Source organism: Falco punctatus (assembly GCF_963210335.1).
Source record: "Falco punctatus genome assembly, chromosome: 14".
NCBI classification, from domain to species: Eukaryota; Metazoa; Chordata; class Aves; order Falconiformes; family Falconidae; genus Falco; species Falco punctatus.
The window spans coordinates 888,001-899,982 of record NC_137594.1 but is presented as its reverse complement, the minus strand read 5'-3'; the positions used below and the strand labels follow the sequence as shown (position 1 = coordinate 899,982).

The 11,982-nt window shown below is 51.8% G+C and overlaps 1 protein-coding gene across 30 annotated transcripts in view; it reads left to right on the top strand.

Annotated features, from left to right (window-relative positions):
* The first annotated feature begins 286 nt into the window (after positions 1 to 286).
* Positions 287 to 11,982, top strand: part of LOC308053655 (uncharacterized protein) — a 130,780-nt gene continuing 119,084 nt past the window's right edge. For all 30 annotated transcript variants that reach the window (XR_013923716.1, XR_013923717.1, XR_013923724.1 and 27 more), the window contains exon 1: positions 287 to 11,965. The gene's annotated coding sequence lies outside the window, so the exon portion shown is untranslated. The remainder of the gene's footprint in view (positions 11,966 to 11,982) is intronic.

Genomic DNA, 11,982 nt, shown 5'->3' with positions numbered 1-11,982 from the left:
AGCCAGCCAGCCACTGCAGAACAAAAGCGCCAGCCATTAGGGGCTCAGCAGGGAGACACATTATATAAATGACTTTGTTTCTCTGCCCCTTCCCCCCCACAGGGTGCTCTGGACGGGGCTGGGGGGCTCCTGATTTGCACATCCCTGGGAGAGTGTAGGGCTGGTGCTGAGCCGCCATCACAGCGCGGGGAGCCTTGCTCGCCCAGCACACGTGGCCGGCCCCAACGGGGCTGGGGGCCTGGCCACCCCGTCCCGGGCCCTGCCGCCAGCGGGACGCGGGCGAGCTGCCCGTGCTGCTGTGGCATGGCCGTGTCCTGTGTGGTGGCAGGCAGGGCCCAGATGGGTCGAGGCGGCCAGGCTGGGGGACAGTCCGCAGAGACCCTTCAGCAGCCGCCAGCCTTGCAGGCGTGCCGCACTGTGGCACGGGGCCGAGGCTCGGCTGCCTCTTTCCTCGGGCACCGTGAAGCAACAGGGAACAAAGAGAGGCAAGGGCGGCATCCCTCGCCCTCCCGCCCCTGTGGCACAGCCACTGCACTGCTGGTGCTTCCTGGGGTGCTAGTTCTGGCTGGTGGCCCTGGGCGTGCTCAGGGACTGTGACCTCCATGGTCCTGTCCACCTGCAGGGTGGCTGTGCTGGTGGCTGAGCCTCCGTGGTGGCCCTGGTGCCACAGGGATGCCCCTCAGGCATTTGGTGACCCATCCCTTACCAGTGTCTTTTACAGCCCAGGCTGCAGCCCTGTATAGCAAGTGGCACTCCCATGACACTGGCCAGTTGTCCCTTAGCAGGTCTGAGCCACAGCAGACCTGTGGCAGCTCCCTCAGCAGTGTCAGTGCAGCAGCAGCTCCATGTGAGCACACGTGGGACATGCCAGACATGACTGCCCTGATGGTCCCACAGGCGTCCCCGTAGCACGCTGCGGTGCACACAGGCTGCCTAGCTGGTTGTGCCAGGCACCGTGCTGCCCGGCCCGGCGTGCCGGCGGGAGGAGGCGAGGCGGTGCCTGGTGGGCAGGGGTGCTTGCACCCATCTGGGGAGCTGCCGCTCCGATCTGGTGCTTGCAGAAACCGCCTTTTGTGTTTAGGAAAAGACATTAGTTAGGGAGGCTTCAGGCGGAAGATCTGTGATTCCTCAGTCTGCAGCGGAAGGTACTTGACAAGGGCGAGATCTGGTTAGGATCAGGCTGGGCCGGGAGCGGGTTTCCTGCTGGTTCCTCAGAGCCACCGCAGAGAAGAGCCGGATTCACGGCGGCGGTGCTTCCAGGGCTACACACAGCTCTCTGCTGGCACATTGTCTCTGCACAGGCAAGCATGGTGTCCCGGCCTGACACACTTTGGTGGCCCAGGGTCAACCCTCCTGAGCCTGAGCGATGGGCATCACCAAGGAACACCCGTGTCAGCAGCACAGCCCCTGGCTGCCCACAGCCCACAGCCCGCTGGGGCACAAAGGGGCATGAGGGCACCCTGCCCGCTGTCCCCCCAGCAGGCGTGAGCCCAGGGCTGCCCTGGGCTCTTCCCAGCCACAGCCTGTGTGTCATAGCCACCGGCCTGTGAAACACCTTCCACTTGAGCCAAGGTGGACCCGAGGCATTGCTGCTGAGTCCTGCGGGCAGCGAGGCTGGCCTGCGCCACACTGTGTGTGGGAGGGCTTGGGAACCAGCACGGCCCCACCGCAGGGAAAGGGCTTGGGGCTGGGCTGGGGCTGGCCCCTGTCTTGCTGCAAGAGCTGCTCTGGCTGTGCTGTGGGGTGCCAGCGGGCTGCTTGAACTCATCAACTCCTGCTGCAGATGTGACGTACCGCTGGAGAAAAGAAAACAACAGGCCAGACTAAAAACATGTTTTCCTTCTCTAATGCATCCCCCAGGTCCTCTGCCCGTCATCTCCCCTCTGCACTGCACCAGGGAATTGCATGCTCCCGTAATAGTTCCTAACGGATTTCTCCTATCCCCAGCCCTGTGCTGTGAGAGCGGGAAGGAAGGACGGCATGCCACCATGCCTCCGGCCATGCAGGGCAGCCAGCACTGCTGCAGCTGCTGCAGGGGTGGGGGGCACAAAAAGCCCACTGCAGCCCCCCATGCAGCACGACTCGCCATCAGCTGCTGCAGACAGATGCAGCTGGAGGGACTCGTGCCTCAGTTTCTCTGGGATGGCATTGGCAAGACCTGCAGTGAGGAACCAGGGCAGCCTGGGGAGGCTGTCCCAAGTAAAATTCCGGGCTGACTGGGGAGGAGGTGGGCACATCACTGCCCAGAGACAGGCCAGAGGGGTGCGGCGGCAGGGGAGTCTGCCCAGGGAGTGACAGAAAGCTGTGAGCAGCCCGAGAGCCAGAGGGGGGATGCGCTCAGCTCTTTAAAGTTTGATTTCCATGACCTTTTTTTGCTGCTGGCTGCTGCTCCCCCAGTGCCACTCCCAGCACTGGGTCAGGTTGTGCTTTCTCTGCTAAGGAGCTAAACTGAGATGCTGTGTGTAAGAAATGGGAAGTGACAAGATATGACCGAAGCATTGGAAATCAATCCAAACTAAATGTGCTTCTTAACTATAAGTGAACAGTTGAAAACAATCCTCTTTTATAGCCATGGAGATAAATACTCTGTTTTTATTAGGAAAAAATTGCTTTGGACTGAATAAAGTCGTTTGATTAACAAGTCAAAGCAGATGGTTTATTGATGTTTCAGAAAGGAGTTTACAAGGTCTAGTGAAAAAAGAGACCCAGCTCTGAATTAACAAATTACCCTGGTATATGGGACATTGACAGTTCACTGCTAATAGATTTATGGGCTACTGCTGGGTGTTTCGTCCCCATTTGGTTTATTATGATAAAATATTGGGGTAGGGGTAACCTATAGCCTCACTGCAATATACCGTATCGACCCCTGACCCTGAGAACCTGACAGCAAACCTATATATTAGATTCTTAATTTGTCTTAATCTAACAGGATCGTCTTCCATGCTGTAATTATTTTCCAAAGGCGATTGTGTGAGTATGTGAGTGTGTGTGAGAGATGCAGGTGAAGGTGGATCACTTTCTCTATTGCACTGGACACACAGTTAAACTGCTGAAGACCTGAGAGATCACAGTAGGAACAATGCAGGAGCATCAATGGCCCATGGAGCAGGACATGACATTGAGAAATAATAAAATTCCCAGGTGCTGTAAATTACTCTCATGAAAAAATTTACCATGAGGCCCCAGCAGCATCTGGAAATATGCACTATGCACAGGTCTTGACTGGAAATGCAGAGACTTGAAGAAATGATGCAACAGAGCTGTTCCTTTTTCTGAACGTTATCGCAATCGCTTTGCACCCTCCATGCCCAACGGCCACAGCTTTCCACAGGCCTGCAGTGTCCTGCAGGCAGCCACCACAGGTAGCTTGGAATCCACAGCAGCTGAGCCTTCATGTCCGATATGTCAGGATTAAAATGCAGTAATTGCATGCTTCTGTGTCAGAGTAGCAGTATATTAGCTAACAGTTTAGGCATGTGCACTGTCATCTTTCATACTTTGGGGCTAACACACTGACTGTAATTATAGGGCAGTCGCAGTGCTCAGAGCAGTTGAATCAGGCTGGCTGCAGGTCAAGGAGCGCTCATTCCTGTGCTGAAGCCTGGGTAACAACTACTGACTCCTGAGAATACGTCCAGGTTTCAGACACGCTCAGCCCAGAGTAACATGCAATTTATCACATGCTATGTCCATCCACGCTGCAGGCAGGCACTGCCTGCCCCCTGCCACGGGCCCGGGCAGGAGAGTGGTGCTAAGCTCTGCCAGTCCAAATGTCAGTGACGGGGAGCAGGAAGACAGTCTCCAAACTCTCCTCCATTTGCTGAAGCAATTAGTTCTGAGGACCTTATGTGAAACCTGTACTCCCTCCTCTTCTTTGTTACCTGTGTTAGTTTGCATACGGCACTGGGGGTGCCAGAGCGTGCTTACCTGTGCTGCCCTCTGCAACGGCTGCTCATTCAGATGAGACAATTAGGGGATGCTGTAGCTTGGGACTTGTCATTTTTTGTGCCCAAACAGGGTAGTTGTGGTGCCTGGATTCAGGATCAGAGACCCCATGCAAGAGCATGCCTTGCTTCATGCTGGTTCCCCCTGTGCTGTGCCTGCCAGGCACCATCCTGTGCACCCTGCAAGGCTGGGGGAGCGGCAGGGCTGACGAGAACCCCGTAAAACAAGCCGGCAGGAGAGCACCGGGGCAAACCCTCCAGTGTCAGGGGCTGTATTAATTCCCACCCATCCCCATCCCTGCTTAGCAATATCTGCATGCATCTGAAGATGACATGGTGATGAATGGGGGACAAATGCGCCTTTTATTGCCTCCACCACACACGCATTTTTCCCTCTCTCTCTCTCTCTCTCTCTCTTCTTTTAAAGGGACTGTTGGACTGCTGGATACAGGAACTCATGATTTGTTCTGCAGCCATTTCTCTTTTCTCTCCTGTAGTAGGATCTGCAGAAATAATTTGAAGATCTGGAGGTAATTTAGCGTCTTCTTTACTTCTGTCCCCATACTTCCTAGGAGTTCACCAGATACCCTCCAGATGAACTACTCCTACTGTAAAATATTTTTTCTAGGCTTTGTTCATCTAATTTATTAACTGTCTGAAGCTTTATTTACCATGTTCTGGATTAACTCTAAGACCAGTTACTATTCAGACCTGCTGCTTGTATCATTGCTGCCTTTCATTCTGTTTATCTTTTCTTTGTAGAGGAGGGGCTCAAACATATACAAACTGTCCTGAGATTTAGCAGATATTCCAGGGAATCACAGGGTTGTATCTCATCTTCTCTGTTAATTAGTTACTGTCTCGCGCCTCATAGGAATCACAGCAAACTTTCTTCTACATGCCACTGCTCCCCAGGAAGCAGAAGGGAAATGAAAAGATCATTTTAATAGTTGATATTACAACTCTTAATCTCACCCCAAATGCAGGAGCACTGAAGGGGGTGGGGTTTCTCTGATTTACATCAGTGGAGAGCTGGCCCCAAGCACCCACCTGTGATCATGGGCAGACCTGTTACAATAGGTGATGGGGTGGTGGGTTTGGGGCTGTCAGACTGGATCTTGGTGGAAGAGCTATGGTGCTGCTATATGAGCCAGCTGGGGAAAGCGCATCATCTCTCCATCCCTTATGAAGGTGTTTGCAATGTTCCAGGGGCTTTTAGGGTGCTCAGGAAAGCTGAGAGTCTAGCTGAGGACAAACACGCAAGCGGCTAGAAGGAGAAAATGGTGTGGAGCCCTTCAAAATATAAATGAGCTGCTTCACTGTAGACAGCATGGTAGAAGTGGACCTGTGAGAAAGAGTGAGGCGGGATGGATCAGTGGTCTCACATATGACCCACAGAGTGTGGCATTTACCAAAGCTGCCCTACTCATGCTTGCTGAGGGCCGTGCAGGTCTGTCCTTTGCCGGTGCGGGATGGCTCAGGATGCACTGAACTGGCTGCAGCCAGAGTGCTTCCCCACCCACACTGGTGCTCCAGGTATCTCAGAACAATACAATGGGGTCTCTGCTTGGCTGAGAGAGAAGCCACTAAACCTGTGGCACAGAGATGTGATTGCTCCAGGCCAAAGCCAAGTGAGCCGAGCTCCAGAAACATGCATTTTAGGATTTTAGGTTACAGCCCAGACAACAATGAAAATGCTGTGCTTTGGCCCTGAAGTGTAACCAGACTCCCATGGGTCTGGCAGCGGTCTGGGACCCTGCTCCTTCAGGACGGCGTGTGGGCAGGGCTGCCTGTCCCCAGCGCCTGGCACATCTGGCTCTGCAGTGTCCCAATGGCAATAAAAGCATAGCACTGGCATGAGCACCCCAGTTTTTAGACATTATCTGTGGGGCTATTTGCAGATCCAGACACTTTCCCTTGGAAATCCCAGCTTAAATAGGCAGTGCAGGCAGTGACTCTGGCTCTTACCCTCAGGCTGTGGCTGTGCCCACTCTGCAAGGGCTGCAGGGCTCTGAGGGGCCTCCCCACTCAGGCAGCAAGCATGCCCAGCCCTGGCTCCACATGCCTGGCTGTGGGTGCTCTGCTGCACCAGGTTGTCACCTGCACTGGTGGGAACAGCCTGGGGCTGGCCGTGTGTGGAGCCAGTTCTCTCTCCACCTGTGGGCATTCTCCATGCAGGCCCTGGTGCTCTTTCTGCTGTTGCTTCCTGCATGATGCCTGTTAACATGTGTTGTCCCACCACTCCCCATCCCGCTAATGTGTGGTATCCCACCACTCCTCATTGACCTGGGCTACTGGCAGCTTACCCCAGAGATGTTCCCTGGGGAGGATTTTTCTTTCTAGGGCTGGTGTATCTTTGTAACTTTTCAGTGTCCTCAGACTGTAATTTTTTTCCCTCCAATCCAAGCAAGACAAACCTCAGCTGGAGCAACAGGGTCTGGCTGGGGTGTTCACTCCAGGGAAGATACTGATGGGCTGGCCAGAAGGGCTGAGGCATCTCAGAGCCATGGCTTGTGAGGGAGTATCAATTCAGTGAGGATTATTGTGCTGAAATACTGCTTCTTAACTATCCTCTGGTAACCCTCTGTGTAGATGCTCACAGGGAAGTGGGCTGTGGCCATTTTTCCCGGGGGCTCAGTAGAAACCCTTTGTCTTGCCAGGGGTTCAGGCAATGCCTGTGGTTACTCCAGTTGACAAGGAGCAACCACTTCAGTGATGGGAAATTGATTACACGGCCTAATCAAGTAAAAATATCACTTTAGCTGTACGATCAATGTGTTCTTAAGGAAACATTTGAGACTTTAAAAAGTCATTATAAATACATGCTCTGAATTCACACCATCTTTGTGGGATCTTGCAGCCTCAGTGGCTCTCGCTCCTAAGTTTCCTTTGCTTTAGCCATGTTTCACACCTGACATCCCACTTGGCTTGCAGCATGAGAGCTCAGTGCCCTGGGCAGCAACCTCTCTGCATGCTGGCACCTGAGCAATGCCAGGGAAGCCTGACCTATGACAGGGGCCCTACATGCCACCAGAATGCAAGCAACAGTCACAACTGGGGGAAAAAATAAATAATCATGCTTTATATAAAGTACTAGTACATTTTCAGAAACAAAGCATTTAATGTTAGCAAGGGGGATGTTTTGTTTGTTTTACCTTTCCTTTTTTTTTCTTTTTTTTTTTTCCCCTTCCCTTTTCTTTACTTTCAGAGAGTGGTACCACTGAAACATAAGGGCTGGTGCTGTTGGCATTACAGTGGTTAATGTGGTAGTCTAATTCTAAACTCCCAAATGTAGTTGCTCACTATTCCTCCACACCTATCCTCACTATTATTCTGTTCTTTTACTTCACCAGTTGTATATTGTCTAATTGTGATTTACTGCATATTTTTCACATAAATTACTTTAATGGACTCTTTGTCTGGGATACATTGCATGGGAGAGAGTGCTACAAGGTGTCACGTGAACAAGGTTATAGAAAAGATTGAAAAGACTACAAACTATGGTGTGAGATGAGGAATACCACATGTTGGAATGATGCAGACATACAAGGGGCAGAGTTAAGAGCTCTGTGTACAGTCTTGATGTCATAGCATTTCTCATCTTGAGTGTTTAACTGTGCAACCCTGATATTTTTGTAATGGAGTCTTTCCTAGTGAAGTTTGGGGGGGATTTTGTTCAAAATTAAAAACACGAAGATTCTGGAGCACTACAGATGGGGGGGGGGTGTGTGAAGTGCTTGAAGCATGGTCCTTCCTGAGCTGGCTTAAACTCTGCCAAACCTGCCTGTCCTGCATGAGTTGAGTGCTGCCTGTGTTCACACTGCCAGCCTGCAGATACACAGCTCTTCTGGCCACCATGCAAAACAAGCCTCCCTGCACACCTTGCGGTGCTGTAGGGTCCCTGTTATGGACCCACTGAGACACAGTCCCTGCGTGAGGCTGCGATAGCTGTAAGCATGCACACCACAATGGGCTTCACCCATCCATCTCTTAAGAGGCTGTGCTCAGCATCAGCACATCAGGGCACCTCCTCAGAGCTGGATTAATAACACGTTTGAGTTTGTGCATCCAGCACTTTAGTGAGGAGACAAGGCACGTGGAGTATGCACAAGGGAGAAACAAGCCTGGCAGGCAGCACAGCAGCTGCCAGAATTTCCTCTCCAACCCCTCTGGCACTCACAGGAAGTTCCCTGCCCCCACCTTCCTGCTGTCCTGGCCACAGGTGCCACTGTGACTGCTAAGCCTTGCAGCTGGGCTCAGTCATGTTGTAGTGGATGAGGCTCCTTTGGCACTGGGACTGTGTGGGGAGAGGTTTGCTGCTTGAGCTGCTGTTGGAGAGTTCAGGCTTAACAAGCATTCCCAGCACACACCTCAGGTATAGCACTGGGACTGTCCAAAGAGGGTTCTGGCTCCAACCTGGGGAGATGGAGTGGTGATGGACACAGCTTGTTGTGTTTTTTGTAGCCTATCAGCACCATCTCTGCCCCACTTAAGGTCAGACTACACTGGTCTCCACACCTGCCAAGCTCGTTATGCCTCACTGAGGGGACACTGTGGCAGCGGACTCATGTTTCACGGCAAATAGCCAGCATTGTGTGTCACCTGATTACTGCTGGCACGTGGATTTGTGTTGCTACCTCACAAGTTTATCTGGCAGTTTGCTGTGGTTGTTGCAGGACTCTTCCAGAAGAGCGCCTGGCAGGCTGGGAGAGGTGCAGCTCCTGTTGACAACCTATTGGGTGGCTCTGTCCAGGAAAGGTGGGTTTGATGCAATGTCCTGGCATCCTGCCACTTCTCCTTGGTCAGGGTCTATTTTATTAGCATTGCCAAGATTGTAGGTCTAGGAGGATGAGAATGGAAGTCTTCTTGCGATTCATTGACTGGAGCAAATCACTTACTAGGAAGTAATTTCAGTTTCAGGCCTTGGCTTGATTCCAAGCTATGATGGGTCTTAGTCTATTAGTTGCAATAAAATAAACTGGGAGTTGGCCTCTGGCGGGCTTCCTTACACCCTTGCTTGGACACTGAAGGTTTGACATCAGGCACAACAGATCAGGGCACATACATGGTGCATTTCTGCAGACCTGGTTGAATTAATGCGTCCTTGAAGGAGAAAGCAAAGGATCTTCCCTGACTGAGGCAATAGCTACATCAACTAGCAGCACATGTCCCCGACTTTCTTAATCAGCTTAGTAAAAACGGTCTGAATTTCTTACACTCTTGAATGGTGAATCAAAGCCAAATTATGTAAAGGCATGTTTTTCTTTTCAGTGTGGATCACTGCTGTGCCTAATTTCAGATTTTTGACCCTTGTACATTTCAGCTGAAGGAATATTAAGAGAAAAAAGTTCTAAATATGTTTTTCAAGATAGGAAAGTTCTGGTTAGAAAATCGCTAGAAATTTATGAGTGATGGGGAAAAGAGTTGTAGTGGAAATTAATATGAAATATGACTGTAACAACCAGTCCTCAGAAGTGGCCATAATTGTGCTCTAATCCCCACAGTACTCTTGCTTTCTTGCTGTCTCACTGGATTTCACACATTAAAATGATATCCTGTTCTGGAAAAAGAACCAGGAATTGGACATCCGTTCCCAATACCGTATCACAATGTTACCCTATTCATGCCATATTGCATTTGATCAATACACTTGGGTACAGGAATATTTCACATTGGAGCTCTTTTATATTTTTCATGTGATAGTCCACTGAACTGGGGTCTTTTACTTGGCCTTATGATGAGCTAGACAAAAAAAGAAAATAAGTTTCTTCTGTAGTAGAAACTGCCTTGTTATTTTATAAGCATCTTGTAGGCCCGAGGCTAGTAGGATTACTGATTACTACGCATGCGTGCATAGCTTATAAAGCTGCTTTGATTATGAAGTCCAAAAAAAGGATATTAATTTTTTATTGCAAAAATATTTGCGTTTCTTCATTCCTCTTCAAACAGAAGACAAAGTTCCAAGCATTCTCTTGCTTTGTGGTCACACATCAGTTCCAAAGAAGGAAAAGGAAATGAATTTCCATTGCTATTTTTCTTTACTAAGATCACAGCCCAGTGCTTTTGTCTCAGTTTCTCAGTTCCATCATTGCGAGCAGTCCCCTAGACAAGCAAAACTTCATCCTGGTAACAAGGAGCTATGGCTGGAAGAAACTGCAGCTCTGTTATCATTATTTATGCCCTTAGGATTTCAGCAAGCTTGACTCATTCCCTGCTTCTCCATCAAGAGTGTTGGGAAAGCCTTGCAGTTCTTTGCTTCCCATGATTTAGCATTTCTGTACATTTTAATTTTTTTTTTCTTTTTTTTCCTACAGCAATTGGGTTTTCTATGTGGTCTCATGAACAAATGTCTGAATCATGCAGGTTTCCCAGCTCCAAAGCTTGGCTTATACTTCACCTGTGCTAATGCCATCTTTCTCATCCATTTCTGAAATTGGCTGCTTTTCTAACAAGGGAAAGCAAGCCAACTTCAGCATCTCCTGGATTTGGATGCTTTCCCCTATCTAGAATTAGATCTGTGTATGGCTTAGAGGCAGCAGTAACTCCTTCAACTGCTTGTAATAGACATAAATCAGGTGCCTGGCTTGATAGCTCTGACTTGTTTTATAGCTTGTGACATGAATGCTTGTGGGGCGATTTGATGCAGGACCTAGGAGGGCTGCTTTCCAGCAGCTGCAGTGAGGAAAGCCACCACCATGGGACAGTGAAGGACAGTTGCTTATCTGACCTGAGACACCAAAATAATTGTGTTTTCTCTTTGTGGCTTCTCTGCGTGACAGAGGAGGACACAAGCCTTGCTGTACTCCAGATGGCTCTCGGGTTATCAATATTCAGCTGTGTGTTTCTCTCGCATGCTGCCCAGGTCGTCAGTCTTCTTGCTTCAGTGTCTGGCCAAGGTAAGCTCCCCAGGGGGGGTCTGCAGCAGGGCAGAGCCTGCTTTTTTGTAATTAGGACAAGACTGGAGGCAGGTAGAGCAGTTGCCTGTAGCCGGCTGGTGGGGCCTGTGGCTCTCTTTGGGGAGAATTGTGCCTGTTCTTGACTGCAGTGGTGACAAGCCTGGGACAGTTTTGGCACTGCCTCCTCTTCTGGGCTCTGAGGTGGGAGTGGTGACTTGAGTTGCTTTCTCCAACCGCTTCACAGGGCTGCAGGCAGCTTTTCTCTCTTCCCCCAAAACAATAGGACACCATCTAGAAAGATTCCCAAAACTGAAGGCCGTTTCCAAAGTGGGCCAGGAAGCTGGTAGGCCGCATCCTGCCCGACCCAAAAGCGGGCAGGGGCTCGCCACAGCCCCGCCAGCCTTCGGGGGAAAGCAGCCGGCGGGGTGCGCTGCTCCTCAGATCCAGAGGTGCTGAACGCACCGTGGGCTAGGGCCGGGGCCGGGGCCAGCGCCCAGGAAAGGCGGCCTAGCCCCCGCGGGCCCCACGGCCAGAGCGACACAGCCCGCCCGTCCCCATGGCACCCTGACGCTCGCCCCACAGCGCTTGGCTGAAGCCCCGCCCTCTTTCCTTTGCTGTCCAGTCGTCGGCACGCACGGGTGGAAGGCTAAGCTCCTGTTGGGCAATACTAACGTTAATCAACGCCTCTGGGGCCCACCGCGCTCGTGAGGTCTGCCGCGCGGGAAGGCGGGAAGGTGTTCACACGGGCAACACCATCCCCCCTCCGCGAGTGTTGATTGGCTAGCTGGCGCCTAGGGGCGGGGCTTTGTATCTCCTTCCTCAGGATTGGGCGGGAGCGCCATCGGTATGAGGCGGGGCGGGAGGAGGACTTGGCGGTCTTGTTCGAATGGCAGCGTGCGTGGTCTGGGGCTCTGGCCGCTGCCCGCCACCACCTCCTCCACCTCCTCACCCCGCCCCACCACAGCACACCACACCGCACCTCTGGCGACTCCGGCCGCTCTGGGAGCCCGGGACGGCCCTCTGGGCTGGCGGGGCCGCGCGCGTTTGCAGAGGGTCGGTGGCGGCCGCTGAGCCCCGCCGCTGAGGGGAGGGCGAGCGCGCTGTGCCCTTCATGCAGCCCAGGTAAGGGCTGGCGGACC